This window comes from Daucus carota, chromosome 1 (genome assembly GCF_001625215.2).
Source record: "Daucus carota subsp. sativus chromosome 1, DH1 v3.0, whole genome shotgun sequence".
NCBI classification, from domain to species: Eukaryota; Viridiplantae; Streptophyta; class Magnoliopsida; order Apiales; family Apiaceae; genus Daucus; species Daucus carota.
Window position 1 is genome coordinate 19,710,044 of NC_030381.2, and position 16,664 is coordinate 19,726,707.

Consider the following 16,664-nt stretch of genomic DNA (forward strand, 5'->3'; position numbering starts at 1 on the left):
CCAATTAGATCAAATCCAGAGCTTTAGGGTACCAAATACCATATTGGTGTTCCCTTAAGATATCTAATATTCTTTTATAGCAATAAGATGTGATTCTTAGGATCAGATGGAAATCTAGCACAGAGACATGTAGAAAACATAATATCTGGTCTACTAGCTGTCAAATATAAAGAGAACCAACCATGCCTCTATAATTAGAGATGTCCACAGATTTCTCATTAGGACTTAATTTAATTTAGTGGCTGTTGGCATGGGAGTCTTTAGCTTCTTTGCAATCCAATAATCAAACTTTTAAGTAGATCATAAATGTACTTAGTTTGATTTGAATATACCTCCTTTACTTGTTTAAACTTGTAACCAGAAAGTAGGTGAGCTCTCCATCATGCTATACTCATACTGACTTTTCATTAGATTAAAACTTCTGCAAAGTTTCTCTCGTAGAACCAAAGATTTATCATCTACATAAATTTGAACCAGAATAAAGGCACCATTTACATTTCTGTAAATAGGTGTTTTATCCACAATTCCTCTGGAAAAATGATTATCTAACTACAAGAATGGAGACAGAGTGTCATACCATGCCCTAGGCTTGCTTTAGTCCATAGAGAGCTTTTAATAAAAAGAAACATACTCTGGAAATTCTGGATCTTCAAAACCAGGAGGCTGACTGACTATACCTCTCTTCCAGTTCACCATTTAGAAAAGCACCCTTGACATCCATTTGATAAACTTAAAGTTTGCATGAGCAGCATAGGCCAGGAAGATTCTTATTTCTTCCAGTCTTGCAACTGGTGCAAAGGTCTCACATAATCAATTCCTTCAGATTATATATCCTTAGAGCAACAAGCCTTGCCTTGTTTCTGGTGACAACTCCCATTCTCATCCACCTTGTTTCTGAATACCCACCTTGTTCCTACAATTGTTTCTGTTTTTAGGTTTGGGTACCAGCTTCCATACATTGTTTCTCTCAATTGATTTAATTCTTCTTGCATAGCAAGAACCCATCAGCATCTTTGAGAGCATCTTCTATGACTTTAGGTTCAGGTGAAAGGAATGCACTATACAACAACTCATCTTGAGTTGCTGTCCTTGTTTGTACAGATGCATTTGCATCTCCATAATTAGCTCAAAAAGATGATCCCTTGTCCACTTTCTTTGTGGTGGAAGTGATTGTCTTGATGATGTGGCTTCATCATGAGTTTCAGGTTTCCATGTTGGAAAGCTCCCCTAAATTTGACATCTCATTATTTCTAGACTGATTGAAACTTTGAGACATTCTTTCAACTGATGATCCTTGAGATGTTTCAACCTGATCCCCAATGTAGTTTCAACTGATGCTTCAGTTGAGTTTTCCAATAGCAGTTGTTTCTGCACCAGAGAGTCATCAGTTGGAATATTAATTCCAGGATAATTCCAACATTTGAATAATGTCATCATCATCATCACTGCATACAGATCACCTTCACCTTCACCTTCTCAAATCTGAGATATCATGAAACCTTCATCTGAGAATCCTTGAATCTCTATATCAAAAACTACATGGATTGATTCCATAACAATGTGTGGTTCTCAGATTATATACTCTAAATGATTTTCCATCAGAGTATCCAACAAAAAGCTTCATCTGCCTTGCCTCAAATGTTTCCAAGATTTTCACCTTGGATTTCTTAGAACATAACACTTGCATCCAAATACATGAAGAAAGCTAATTGTTGGCTTTTTCCTTTGAAGAGTTGAAAGGGAGTTAGATTATGAGGTTTGGTATTAGTGAGATGTTTTGAGTGAAACGCAGTGTTCACAGCTTCAAGCCAAAATAGGTTGGAAGTTGAGCTTCATTAATCATGGTTCTTGCGACCTCAATAAGAGTTCTCTTCTTCCTTTCAACAACACCATTTTGTTGTGGAGTTCTTGGTGCAGAGAACTCATGTAATTCCCTCTTCTTCACAAAATTCTTTCATCACAGAGTTCTTGAATCTGTTCCATTGTCACTTTCTTACCTTCCAACTTGACATCTGGATTGTTGTTTAATGCCTTGATATGATTGATGATGATTTTCCCAGCTTCATCCTAGAATGTAGGAAGAAAGTCCAGTAAATTTTGAAAAATCATCAACAATCACTAGCAATATTTCTTCTTTTGAAATGGACATATGTTGACTGGTCCAAATAAATCCCATATGCAAGAGCTGAAGGGGCTTTCACAATTGATGAAAGAGTCTTGCTTTTGAAAGAGCTTCTCTTTTTGCTTTCCTAGCTGCAGGCTCCACAAAGTCCATCTTTGAGAATTCCAGCTTTGGTAGACCTCTTAACCAAGTCCTTCTTACTAACTCATTCAAGGTTTTTGAAATTTAGATGAGACAATCTCTTATGCCATAGCCAACGTGTCATCTGAGCTTGCTTTGCTGAGAATTACTCACAATATCTCGTTTAGATCTATCATGTTGTGTTATTTTACACCAACTATGAGAAAGATTGTAGAAGGGGGGGTTGAATACAATCTTTTACAAATTTAAAAGATTCAAGACAATACACTAAGAACACAGTAAACAGAAAAACACCAAGTATTAAAAAAACGGGTGGATTGAATGATCCACCCGTGAGATTTTATATAGAAGAATCTGTGGATTGTTTTACAATTCGCACAGCTGCTGGTTCATCACTCAAACAAGTTCTAACTCTCAGATTTTTCTCTCAAGTAATTTGAACAAGTTCAACTGATGCTACTAACTTGGTTATATACTCCAAGTTTTACAAAGCTTTTAGCTAGATTACAAAATGCACTCTAATCTAAAAACAATGCTGCACAACTTTGTCTTATGCATGCTTTCTGAGATGTCTTCATCTTTGACCATCATCTTGATTTGATCCAGATGCACTGCATGAGATAAGTATGTTTCTGCTTCTTCTTTATTTTCCTAATTAGGCTTCCATGTCTATTTTAGTGTAATTCGATCCATGTGATTTGTCAGACTTAAGCTCTAGTCACTTTCAACTGCTCTTTGCTTCATCAGTTGAAAGTTCTGGTTGCTTTCAACTGCTCTTGACTTTATCAGTTGAATGCCTGGCTCATCAGTTGAATGAATTACAAACTCCATCAGTTGAATGCTGTTCCAGTCTCATCAGTTGAATTCCTCAGCATCATCCGTCGAACACTTTGTCTTCAGTTGAATGCTTGATTTTCATCAGTTGAAACATCATCCAGTCTTCATCAGTTGAACAGTTACATCTCATCAGTTGAATATCCTTCACTTAGATAAAATTACATGGCATTGGATATTTACAATTAGCCATCCTATTCTACCCATCCGTTGATAATTCCCAAAGACAAGAAATGTAACAATTACAACTGAAATTTGATAAAGATTCTAAGTAAGACATGTTACAAAATGTTTATGTTATCATCAAAATTATTGATTCCTAACAATCTCCCCAATTTATGACTGGAGAAGATGCAGACATAAATTCTACACTTGATGATAACAAAACATTAATAAAATAAAATGCAGAATTTAAATACAAGAGTTAGAAAAGATTACAGATGATTATGCTCCTCTAGACTGAGCAGTTACTTGTTCCTAGAAGATCTTCTTCTTCTGGACTTAAGTTTTTCTTCAAGAATATTAATCTGCTTCTGAAAGATCCTGTAGAACCATTCTTCATCACTATCTTGTCTGTTGAGCTTGGATTGGAGAGTCTTCAGAGTATTCAAGCTAGCAACCTTGAGTTGATCTTTAGGTCTGAAAAATCTCCTAACACCTTGATTGTCCCTAAATTCCATGACTGGAGTAGGTTCATGATGAATTTTCTTTCCAGTGTAGGGAATTTTCAGCCTTCTTTGTAGACTAGCATCTGAGTTCCATTCCTTCCTGATCTCAAGGATTCTCTTTAGTACCATTTGCTTTGCAGGTGGTGTAAATCCTCCAGTCCTCTTCATAGATCCATATATTTTTGTTAGAGAACTGAATCCCTCAGAATTTAGAACTCTGTGAAGAGGCCAGATGACATCACCCTTGTTTTTGTAAGAGAATACCAATCTTTCAGGTAACTTTGAAGTTGCTTCTATTCCTCTTACTTCTTGAAGACCATCCAGCTCCAGATCCAACTCAGAAATTTCTTCAATGTTAGCAATGATGAGATAGTCATCAGGATTTTCAGGTTCTTTTGGAGGTTTAGGAGGGTTAGCCATCCTCTTAGCCACAGACTTGACTTTCTTCTTTGGCTTAGAAGATTCTTGAACAAGAAAAGCTGGAATTGGGATATCTTCCAAGTCAATTGGCTCCTCCTTTGGCATTATTGGCTCATCATGGAAGTTGACATCTGGATGTACTACTGTGGTATCCTTGATTGGAGAAGAAGGCTTTGAGATAGGCTTTTCTGGCACTTCTTCTCTTCTCTTGGCTGCCTCAGGCATCTTAGTTTTAGATTTGACTCTCTTTTTCTTTGGAGAAGATTCAAGAGGCAATCTTTTCTCATTTAGAAGCTCAGTTGCCAACTCCTCTTCCAGCTCAATAGCATACCTTTCATCAACCTCTATTTGATTCAAAGAGAGTTGGGATTCAAACTCCTCTTTTTCACATTCTCTGGCCACCTCTTCAGCTTTTGCAAATGAGTAGTGAGGATGGCCAGTCCCAATAAACAGCTTCTGGCCTTCTCTGTAGATGATGGCAAATGAGCTTTTAAAGCCACATCTGCACAGTCTTTGTAACTTTTGATCTCTTGGCCCAAAAGCTTGTACTCATTTTTGTCAGGCCTGGCTAGTGGAAAGTAGATTGAGCTTGAGTCTTTTCCAGGCTTGGAGTAACCACAATTGTTTGGAAACAAAATGGGCTTGAACTCATTATAAAATGATGGCTCACCCTTTTCTGTCTTGGAAGGGATGACAATCTCAGGTGTAATCACCCTGAGAATTGTGGTTGTGGTTGGAAAAGAGATTTGAGCTGTGGTGGCTGTAGAAGATGTAGATGATTTCTTGCCCAGTTGAGCCACTCTCTTTGCAATGGAGTCCAATTCTTTCATCCTTGCAATCTTCTGCTTTTCCCTTTCAGTGTGGAAAGGGGGAGGAATTTGACTGATCAATTCTGCAGGAGTTGGTAATTCTTTCTCCCCCTTTTTGTTAGCAGCAAGTGTAGGGGATGAACTGGGAAGTGAAACACCAGAGGCAAGAAGAAGATGTTGAAGCAGTCCAGTCTGAATTCTTTGATGCTGCAACATCTCATCCATTCTAGAGTTTAAGGTGTAGACATTTCCTTCCAGAGCTTCCACTTGCTTCTCCAATTGTAGTTGTTTTTGCTCAGATGCAGAAAGAGCTGATTTGACCTGAGCTGGAAGCTTTTCATCAATTTGCTTGGTCAGATCAGTCTTAACAGAGGCAATAAGAGAATTGAGATGCTCTATCTCATGCTGAAAATGGAGAGATTGAAACTTGTGAAGCTTGAGATTGTCTAGTGCTTGACTGGCAATGGTGGCAGAGATGACTGGAGAAGAGGATGAGCTTCCAGGTTGTGATTGAAGAATGGTGGAGGCTTGCCTTTCCAGCTCCATGCTAACAACAGTTGCATTGGCAGACTGCATGGAGAGCCATGAAGGTAGAGAAGTTGTAGGTTGTTCAACAAGGGATTCCTCAAGAGCATCATTGAGGTCTTCATCACTATCATCATAATGAAAATCATCTCCAGCATTGGCAGGCAGAGCTGTAAATGCCTCCTTTGCTCTAAGCATTGAAGATGTAGTGTGAATCAGATTGAGGTGCCTCTCAGCTGCTTGATTGTCCAATCTGGCAAAGTCTTGAATGGAGGACATCCCATGAGTAAAAGTCTCAGGGTCTAGTGAAACACCATCCAATATGGATCTGTATTCAGCTTGAAACTCTTGTTCACTAAACCCTTCATTGACACCTGCATTTCTCTCAATTTCTCTCTGTTCTTGCATCAAGGGCTCCCCTTGGCTCACCACACCACTCACATCTCCCTCACTTACCCTTACTAAAGGGTCACTCTTATCCTCTCCTTTTTCCTGGCTAGAAGAAAATGCCAGACTCTCCACACCCTCTCCTTTTGCCAGCTCACTAGGCTGCCTCTCCACTCCATAGCTCACTCCACTCAATCCTAGAAGTGTTTGTGCTACCATGTGATCAACTGCTGTAGAAAGAGGTAAATTAATTGAAGTAGCAGCAGTTGTCAACTGATGAGAGACATCAGTTGAAACATGAGTAAAAGAGGCATTCAACTGATGAGAGCTGTTAAGCAGATCAGTTGAAGGACAAACACTTGTCAACTGATGAGGGAGATCAGTTGAAGAAAATGAAGAAATAGGTTTAGAGGCTGTGACAGTTGAGTCTGTGGTGATTGATTTTAAAGGAAAATCCACAGAACACATTGTCACAGAAGAAGGAAATGGAAGAGAAAGATCCAACAAATCATCAAAATGATGATGATCAATCTCAGATGGGGGCTTCTCCATGAAATCCAAAGATGGAGAATTTACAAGTGTGGTGTGAATTAATTCCACATCCACAGAAGAGGTTGGAGATTGTGTTTGAGTTGTAGAGATGGTAAGATCATAAATATGGGTGATTGGTTGAGATGAAGAAGGGGGCTGTGACTCCACATTTATTGGAGTCACATCAATCTGACTTTGAGAAGTTAAAAGCATAAAATCCAGAATGGATGCCTGTGTGTGTGCAGAGTGCTTCAGTTTTTCACTTCTTAGCTTCTTTCTCCCATAAGCTTTTACTGGTGAAGAAGTGGTGTCCCTCCCCCTTTTTAACTGTGTCCCTGGTTGAGGACTATTTTCAATAGCAACATCCTTTTGGGAGGATGCTGCTAGGGATGAGTTTAATTCCATATTAACATCTACAGTCTTTTGGGAGACTGCAGAGTGGCTTGGCTGGTTAACACACATCTCTCCATCCTTATTCTTAGGGCTTCTTTTATGTTCACCCTTTCCCTCCCCCTCACAACCTCCAATCACACTCCCCTCAGGTTTGTGTTTCTTGGATTTTACAACAGATGTCTTTTGGGAGGCATCTGAGGTTGGTTTAGAAGACTTGTTTTTAGAAGGTTTTGCCACTTGTGTGGACTGTTGATGGGCCTCTTCAACAGCCCTGATGGCAGAAAGCAAAGAAGGTGAGGGTTGAGAAAGAGTAGTAGGAAAGCCATGTACCTCTTTGTGCTTTCCAGCCTCCATTGTTGGCAGGTACACCACCTCCAAGGAGGGATATAAATTCATCCTAAAGAGGTCTTTAAAGACTCTCTTTTCCTGCACAAAACTGGGAAGCTTGGCTTCCTTGTTAGTAATAACTAGCTTTTTGTTGAGATGATTAGCTAGCATCATGAGAAATCTGACATAATAAATATTCCTAGGTCTACCAATTTTATCACCTAGTTTCTCCCCAATTTCTTGGATCATCAAACCACCAAAGTTGAAATATTCATTAGTCAGGTACATGTAAAGCATTTGTAAAATCTGGGAAGTGAGAGCATTGAAATTACTAATCTTACCAGAAAATGCCTTAATAAAAGCATCACATAAATAACTCCATTCTCTCCTAAGACCCCTTCTTTCTATTTTACCTAAGGCATCAGTTGGCAAAACATAATTCATGGCATAAAGTAAATTAACCAACTGATTATCACTAGGCAAAGATAAAACAGTATCTTCAGGAATCTTAAAGCATGCTTTCATAACATCAGCATTGACAGAATGAATTTCATTATTGACAGAGAAAGTTAGAGTTTCATGCTCACTATTAAACTCTGCAGAGGTCCACATCTCCTCCACTATTTCATGGTAGATGGTAGGAGCTTCAAGCATAGCATAAGAGAGCTGGCTTGACTTGATGAACTCCATCATCCTGTGATACTCCTTCTCCTCCACAACCTTGATATCCACAAATGACGCGAAGTTGTTCTTCTCATAAATAAACCCACTTGGTGCAGTATACTTCTTCATTGGTGCCATTGTAGTTACAGAGAAAGCTTGAGGAAAAATTAGAGTTTGCTTTTGCACAGAGAGAGAAGAGAACTTGAAGAATTCGAAAGAGTGAGATGAAAAGAAATGAAAATAAATTAAAACACTTAAATACTTTCTCAAAAAATGGTTTGATTGGCTGAGAAATTACCGTTGAGAAGAAATTACTCTTATTTATCTCTACAAAAATTACACACACGATCGTGTGTATAAAGTAGGTGAGAGACAAAAGAAATTTCAACGGCTCAGATCTGATAATACTTTCAACGGATGAAATAAGCGCCTCTTTAAACTTCCTATTCAACTGATGAAGATCAGTTGAAGGCGTCTTCAACTGGTGTCATCAGTTGAATGAAAAACAACGCAAGAGGATATTGTTTCAAGCATCAGTTGAAACAATTTCACTAGTTCATCAGTTGAAATATTATAGACTTCATCCAGAATTATAATTAATTCAATTTTGATAAATCAAAATTAATCAAATTCTGGCTGCCAAATTACAGAAAAATTCACTCTAAATTAGGAGAAATTTAACATACCTAATTTACTTACCAACCTTGTGAATGTGGATTCATCAAGAGGCTTTGTGAAAATATCTGCAATCTGTTCTTCACTTGGAACAAAATGCATTTCAACAGTACCAGCCATCACATGTTCTCTTATGAAGTGGTATTTGATGTCAATGTGCTTGGTTCTTGAGTGTTGTACTGGATTTTCAGTTATAGCAATAGCACTGGTGTTGTCACAAAATATTGGGATTTTTGAGAGATTTAATCCATAATCAAGTAATTGATTTCTCATCCACAATAATTGTGAACAACAGCTTCCAGCTGCAATGTACTCAGCCTCAGCTGTAGAGGTTGATACAGAATTTTGCTTTTTGCTAAACCAAGAAATCAATCTGTCACCAAGAAATTGACAGGTGCCTGTTGTACTTTTTCTATCAATTTTGCATCCTGCAAAATCAGCATCTGAATATCCAATTAGATCAAATCCAGAGTCTTTAGGGTACCAAATACCAAGATTTGGTGTTCCCTTAAGATATCTGAATATTCTTTTTATAGCAATAAGATGTGATTCTTTAGGATCAGATTGAAATCTAGCACAGAGACATGTAGAAAACATAATATCTGGTCTACTAGCTGTCAAATATAAAAGAGAACCAACCATGCCTCTATAATTAGAGATGTCCACAGATTTCTCATTAGGACTTAATTCTAATTTAGTGGCTGTTGGCATGGGAGTCTTAGCTTCTTTGCAATCCAATAAATCAAACTTTTTAAGTAGATCATAAATGTACTTAGTTTGATTTATGAATATACCTTCCTTTACTTGTTTAACTTGTAAACCAAGAAAGTAGGTGAGCTCTCCCATCATGCTTATCTCATACTGACTTTTCATTAGATTAGCAAACTTCTTGCAAAGTTTCTCATCTGTAGAACCAAAGATTATATCATCTACATAAATTTGAACCAGAATAAAGGCACCATTTACATTTCTGTAAAATAGTGTTTTATCCACAGTTCCTCTGGAAAAATGATTATCTAACAAGAATTGAGACAGAGTGTCATACCATGCCCTAGGTGCTTGCTTTAGTCCATAGAGAGCTTTTAATAAAAAGTAAACATACTCTGGAAATTCTGGATCTTCAAAACCAGGAGGCTGACTGACATATACCTCCTCTTCCAGTTCACCATTTAGAAAAGCACTCTTGACATCCATTTGATAAACTTTAAAGTTTGCATGAGCAGCATAGGCCAGGAAGATTCTTATTGCTTCCAGTCTTGCAACTGGTGCAAAGGTCTCATCAAAATCAATTCCTTCAGATTGAGAGTATCCTTTAGCAACAAGCCTTGCCTTGTTTCTGGTGACAACTCCATTCTCATCCACCTTGTTTCTGAATACCCACCTTGTTCCTACAATTGTTCTGTTTTTAGGTTTGGGTACCAGCTTCCATACATTGTTTCTCTCAAATTGATTTAATTCTTCTTGCATAGCAAGAACCCAATCAGCATCTTTGAGAGCATCTTCTATGACTTTAGGTTCATCCTGTGAAAGGAATGCACTATACAAACACTCATCTTGAGTTGCTCTTCTTGTTTGTACAGATGCATTTGCATCTCCAATAATTAGCTCAAAAAGATGATCCCTTGTCCACTTTCTTTGTGGTGGAAGTGATTGTCTTGATGATGTGGCTTCATCATTGAAGTTCAGGTTTCCATGTTGGAAAGCTCCCCCTAAATTTGACATCTCATTATTTCTAGACTGATTGAAACTTTGAGACATTCTTTCAACTGATGATCCTTGAGATGTTTCAACTGATCCTTCCAATGTAGTTTCAACTGATGCTTCAGTTGAGTTTCCAATAGCAGTTGTTTCTTGCACCAGAGAGTCATCAGTTGGAATATTAATTCCAGGATTAATTCCAACATTTTGAATAATGTCATCATCATCATCACTGTCATACAGATCACCTTCACCTTCATTCTCAAATCTGAGATTATCATGAAATCCTTCATCTGAGAATCCTTGAATCTTCTTATCATCAAAAACTACATGGATTGATTCCATAACAATGTTGGTTCTCAGATTATATACTCTAAATGATTTTCCATCAGAGTATCCAACAAAAATAGCTTCATCTGCCTTGGCCTCAAATTTTCCAAGATTTTCACCTTGATTTCTTAGAACATAACACTTGCATCCAAATACATGAAGAAAGCTAATTGTTGGCTTCTTTCCTTTGAAGAGTTGAAAGGGAGTTAGATTATGAGGTTTGGTAATTAGTGAGATGTTTTGAGTGAAACAAGCAGTGTTCACAGCTTCAGCCCAAAAATAGGTTGGAAGTTGAGCTTCATTAATCATGGTTCTTGCAGCCTCAATAAGAGTTCTATTCTTCCTTTCAACAACACCATTTTGTTGTGGAGTTCTTGGTGCAGAGAACTCATGAATAATTCCCTCTTCTTCACAAAATTCTTTCATCACAGAGTTCTTGAATTCTGTTCCATTGTCACTTCTTATCCTTCCAACTTTGACATCTGGATTGTTGTTTAATGCCTTGATATGATTGATGATGATTTTCCCAGCTTCATCCTTAGAATGTAGGAAGAAAGTCCAAGTAAATTTTGAAAAATCATCAACAATCACTAAGCAATATTTCTTCTTTGAAATGGACATTATGTTGACTGGTCCAAATAAATCCATATGCAAGAGCTGAAGGGGCTTTACAATTGATGAAAGAGTCTTGCTTTTGAAAGAGCTTCTCTTTTGCTTTCCTAGCTGACAGGCTCCACAAAGTCCATCTTTTGAGAATTCCAGCTTTGGTAGACCTCTTACCAAGTCCTTCTTTACTAACTCATTCAAGGTTTTGAAATTTAGATGAGACAATCTCTTATGCCATAGCCAACTGTCATCTGAGCTTGCTTTGCTGAGAAGGCAAGTGATAGATTCAGACTTGACAGAATTGAAGTCAGCTACATACACATTTCCTTTTCTTTGTCCAATCAGAACCACATTGTTGTCATCTCCTTTGGTGACAACACAGGCTGCAGGAGTGAAATTGACTTTGTAACCTTTGTCACAGAGCTGACTGATGCTAAGCAAGTTGTGCTTAAGACCAGACACCAATGCAACTTCATCAATGATGACATTCTCTTTTGCAATCAAGCCATATCCCATAGTATATCCTTTGCTGTCATCTCCAAAGGTAATGCTAGGGCCAGCTTTCTCCACAAACTTTGTGAGCAGGGAGGAATCACCAGTCATGTGCCTGGAGCATCCACTATCCAAGTACCACAAATTCTTCTTGTGGTTTCCCTGCACACATTTTACAAACAGATCAAGTTGATTTTGGTACCCAAATTGCTTTGGGTCCAGATTTGTTAGTCTTAGCAGCCTTTTCCACTTTCTCAACCTTTTCCTTGGATTGAATTGGTTCAATCTTTGGTTTTGGTTGAGAAATTGGAACATCAACTCTGTTTTCAAACACAGGCCTTTGAGACATGCATAAATTGTTCATTCCATGCAAGTTTGAATGAAATTGAGGCATGTTAAAGGCATTGAAATAAGGATTGAACATATATGGCATGTTAGGCTGAGAATAAGGATTGTGAGGCAATAAACCAGGCATCATATTCATAGCAGATAAATTCATGTGAGGAACAGATGTCATAGGAATAGGCAAGGATAAATTAGGAGCAACCACAGTTTTACAATTAGCAGATAAATGATTTACACTACCACACTTACTGCAGGTTTTCCTAAGAGCACTAGCATTGGGAGTGTAATTGGTGTGCTTGTTAACTCCTATTTTTCCATTTCTATTTCCTTTCTTCTTTTTAGTCTCCTCAGATTTATGCTCACTAGTATCCAACTTCTTCTTGTTCTTGTTACTGGAATGAAGAGTGTTATTAACACTATCACTGGTCTCTAAAGAACTATTCTCACCTTTAACAAAATTCTTTTTAACAGGACCATATTTCTTGTTAAGCTTCTTGAGAACACTCTTGTCAACTGATGAGTTTTTGTTCAACTGATGACTCTCATCAGTTGAGACTTTGTTCTTCAACTGATGATCATCATCAGTATTCTCATCACCTGAACTGTTCCCAGATATCTCAAGCACTTTCTTATTCCTCTTCCACTCATTCTCTACAAAGGTCTCTCTACCTTGCATGTTGATGATATTGGTGGAAACATCCCTACCAGATTTCCATTTGGCAATAATCTCTTGTTCCTTATCAAGCTGCTTTCTTATGATCTCTTCTCTTTTCAGAACAACCAAGAGATCATCCTTGGCTGTCTGACACTCAATTTTCAGCTTCTCAAACTCAATAAATTGAGCTTCTAAGGCACTGTTTCTATCACTTAGAAAGGTGTTAGCTTCCTTAATTCTACTATTTTCCTTAGTAAGAGATTTTAAAGAAACATGCAAATGATATAATTCTGTAGACATTTCATTAATAGTAGCATTGCATTCATCTTTAGTTAACTCAACTAAGTTTGTAGTGAATACCTGACTACTGCTTCCAGTGTCTTCTTCTTGATCTGTGGAGTTGGCCATTAGAGCTAGATTGACAAACTCCTCCTCTTCATCAGAATCATCTCCAGCTGCCCAATCATCCTTTGTGATGAATGCTCTTTCCTTTTGTTTGAGAAGTTCATAATATTTCTTTTTGTAGTCAATGTTTTCACTTGACTTTTTCTCAACTTTAGGCTTTCTGCACTCATTTGCAAAGTGACCTGCATTCCCACAGTTGAAGCACTTGAATTTTGATCTGTCTACCATGCTTCTATCAGACTTGGGATTGCCTTTAAAAGATTTTGCAGAATTAAAATTCTTTTTGAATTTCAGTTTGGAGAATCTTCTTGACAGGAAGGCTAGATGTTCATCAATTCCATCACTTTCTTCACCAGAATCAGCTACTTCTTTCTCCTTTCTTCTTCCTTTGCTTGACTCTGAGCTCTCCTCTTTGACCAACTTCTCAGTTTCTTCAACTTGAGACTTTCCCTTGTCCTTGACAGTATCCTCCAGAGATGCAACTAGAGCCACAGATGAATGCCCTTTCTTTTGGCTTTTCTCAATTTCTTCATCTTGCTCCATTTCAAGCTCATAAGTTTTTAAGGTTCTATACAGTCTCTCTAGAGTATAGTCTTTAAACTCTTGTGTATTTCTGAGAGAGACTGTCATGGGCTTCCATTCTTTAGGAAGAGCTCTTAAGAATTTCAAGTTTGAATCCTTAACTTGATATACTCTTCCAAAGAGCTTTAGACCATTTAACAGTTTTTGAAATTTGTTAAATGTATCACTCAAACTTTCACCAGCCTTGAAATGGAATGACTCATATTGTTGAATCAGAAGCTGCATCTTGTTCTCTCTCACTTGCTCATTCCCTTCACAGATGGTCCTGATGGTGTCCCAAACTTCTTTGGCACTTGTGCAGCTAATAACACTATCAATCATTTCTTGATCCAAACCATTGAACAGAAGATTCATGGTTTTCTTGTCCTTGTGCACTTCTTCAGTATCTTCTTGAGAATATTCATGGATAGGTTTTGGAATCATCTTACCTACCATGTCTTCACCATCAGCTCCCATACTTGTGCAGACCTTCATGGGGACATGAGGTCCTTTTTCAATACAGTTCACATAGCTTTCATCAATGGACAACAGATGCAGATGCATTCTCACTTTCCAGTGAAAATAGTTGTCTTTGTCAAGAACAGGAATCTTCACTCCAGCATCCTTCTTTCCCATCTTTCTCTAGCAGTGTTGATCTTTTTCCCTGTTTGTTGGGAACCTGGCTCTGATACCAATTGTTATTTTACACCAACTATGAGAAAGATTGTAGAAGGGGGGGGGTTGAATACAATCTTTTACAGATTTAAAAGATTCAAAAACAATACACTAAGAACACAATAAACAGAAAAACACCAAGTATTAAAAATACGGGTGGATTGAATGATCCACCCGTGAGATTTTATATAGAAGAATCTGTGGATTGTTTTACAATTCGCACAGCTGCTGGTTCATCACTCAAAACAAGTTCTAACTCTCAGATTTTTCTCTCAAGTAATTTGAACAAGTTCAACTGATGCTACTAACTTGGTTATATATTCCAAGTTTTACAAAGCTTTTAGCTAGATTACAAAATGCACTCTAATCTAAAAACAATGTTGCACAACTTTGTCTTATGCATGCTTTCTGAGATGTCTTCATCTTTGACCATCACCTTGATTTGATCCAGATTGCACTGCATGAGATAGGTATGTTTCTGCTTCTTCTTTATTTTCCTAATTAGGCTTCCATGTCTATTTTAGTGTAATTCGATCCATGTGATTTGTCAGACTTAAGCTCTAGTCACTTTCAACTGCTCTTTGCTTCATCAGTTGAAAGTTCTGGTTGCTTTCAACTGCTCTTGACTTTATCAGTTGAATGTCTGGCTCATCAGTTGAATGAATTACAAACTCCATCAGTTGAATGCTGTTCCAGTCTCATCAGTTGAATTCCTCAGCATCATCCGTCGAACACTTTGTCTTCAGTTGAATGCTTGATTTTCATCAGTTGAAACATCATCCAGTCTTCATCAGTTGAACAGTTACATCTCATCAGTTGAATATCCTTCACTTAGATAAAATTACATGGCATTGGATATTTACAATTAGCCATCCTATTCTACCCATCCGTTGATAATTCCCAAAGACAAGAAATGTAACAATTACAACTGAAATTTGATAAAGATTCTAAGTAAGACATGTTACAAAATGTTTATGTTATCATCAAAAATTATTGATTCCTAACATGTTGGGAATCCAAATTCTATTAGCAAATCTCCTAACTCCTTTTTCATCTTTAACACTCAAGTATTCATCGCTTGTCACTTCCGAATGTCTCTCTTTAGTCATTAGTTCTTGACTCTTTTTTTTTTTTTGATTCTTTCTAGTAACTCTGGTGGTACTAACATCTCATAAATCCTTCCCTCCTTATGCTCTGAATTCTTAATTTCAAATACTAGCTTTTCCATCTTCTTAATCTATTCCCCTAATAAAAGTATCACATTGACTTTTTTTCTTTCCAACTTAACGCATCAGCAACTACATTTTTTTTTTCTGGGTGAAAACTAATTGTACAATCATAGTCATTCATTAATTCTAACCATCTCCTTTATCTCATATTCATCTCCTTTTTGGTAAATAAGTATTTTAGACTCTTACGATCCGTGATTATCTCACATTTCTCACCATACAAGTAATTTGTCATCAAATCTTTAAAGCAAACACTATAGCAGCTAATTCTAGGTCATGGGTAGGATATCTCAATTTGATGTCCTTAAGTTGCCTAGAAGCATATGTTATCAATTTTTCATGTTGTCCAGACGTGTCACTATAGATCACAAAATTTCATATCTCATTAGGTAGGGTCGGCATAGGAGCCGTTGTTAGTCGCTTCTTTTATTCCGGAAAACTCTCCCCGCACTTAGGGGTCCATTCAAAATTCTCTTCTTTTCTAGTCAACTTGGTCAAAAGAATCGCAATCTTAAAGAAATCTTTTACAATATTCTATAATATCCTGCTAAACCAAGAAAACTTCTCACTTTGGTTGGGCTTCTTAGTCTTTCCCAATTTGATATTGCCTCAATCTTCTCGGGTCTATCATTATTCCTTCCTTGGAAAATATATGCCCTTAAAAATTGTACTTGCTCTATCAAAATTTCAAATTTTGAAAATTTCGCATATAGCTATTCTTTCCTCAGAATTTCCATGGTATCCTAAGATACTTATCATGTTATTCTTTCGTCTGAGAATAAATCAAAATATCATTAATAATGAACTTATTCAAATATTTCTTAAATACTCTATTCATAAAATCCATAAATGTTGCAGGTGCATTAGTCACTCCAAAAAGGCATCACCAAGAACTCATAATGTCCATATTGGGTTCTAAAGGATGTCTTAGGTACATTCTCAAACCTGATTCTTTAACTGATGGTATCCAGATCTCAAGTTTATCTTAAAAAAATAAGATGCTTCCTTCAATTGATCAAACAAACCATCCATCTTGGGTGGAGGATACTAATTCTTAATAGTCATCTTATTTACTCTCGATCATCGATGTGGCATCTCTCAAATCCGATGGTCTGGATTTGACGTCTCCATACAACACCTTCTTAAAAACACTTTTGGAAAAACTGTATTTCT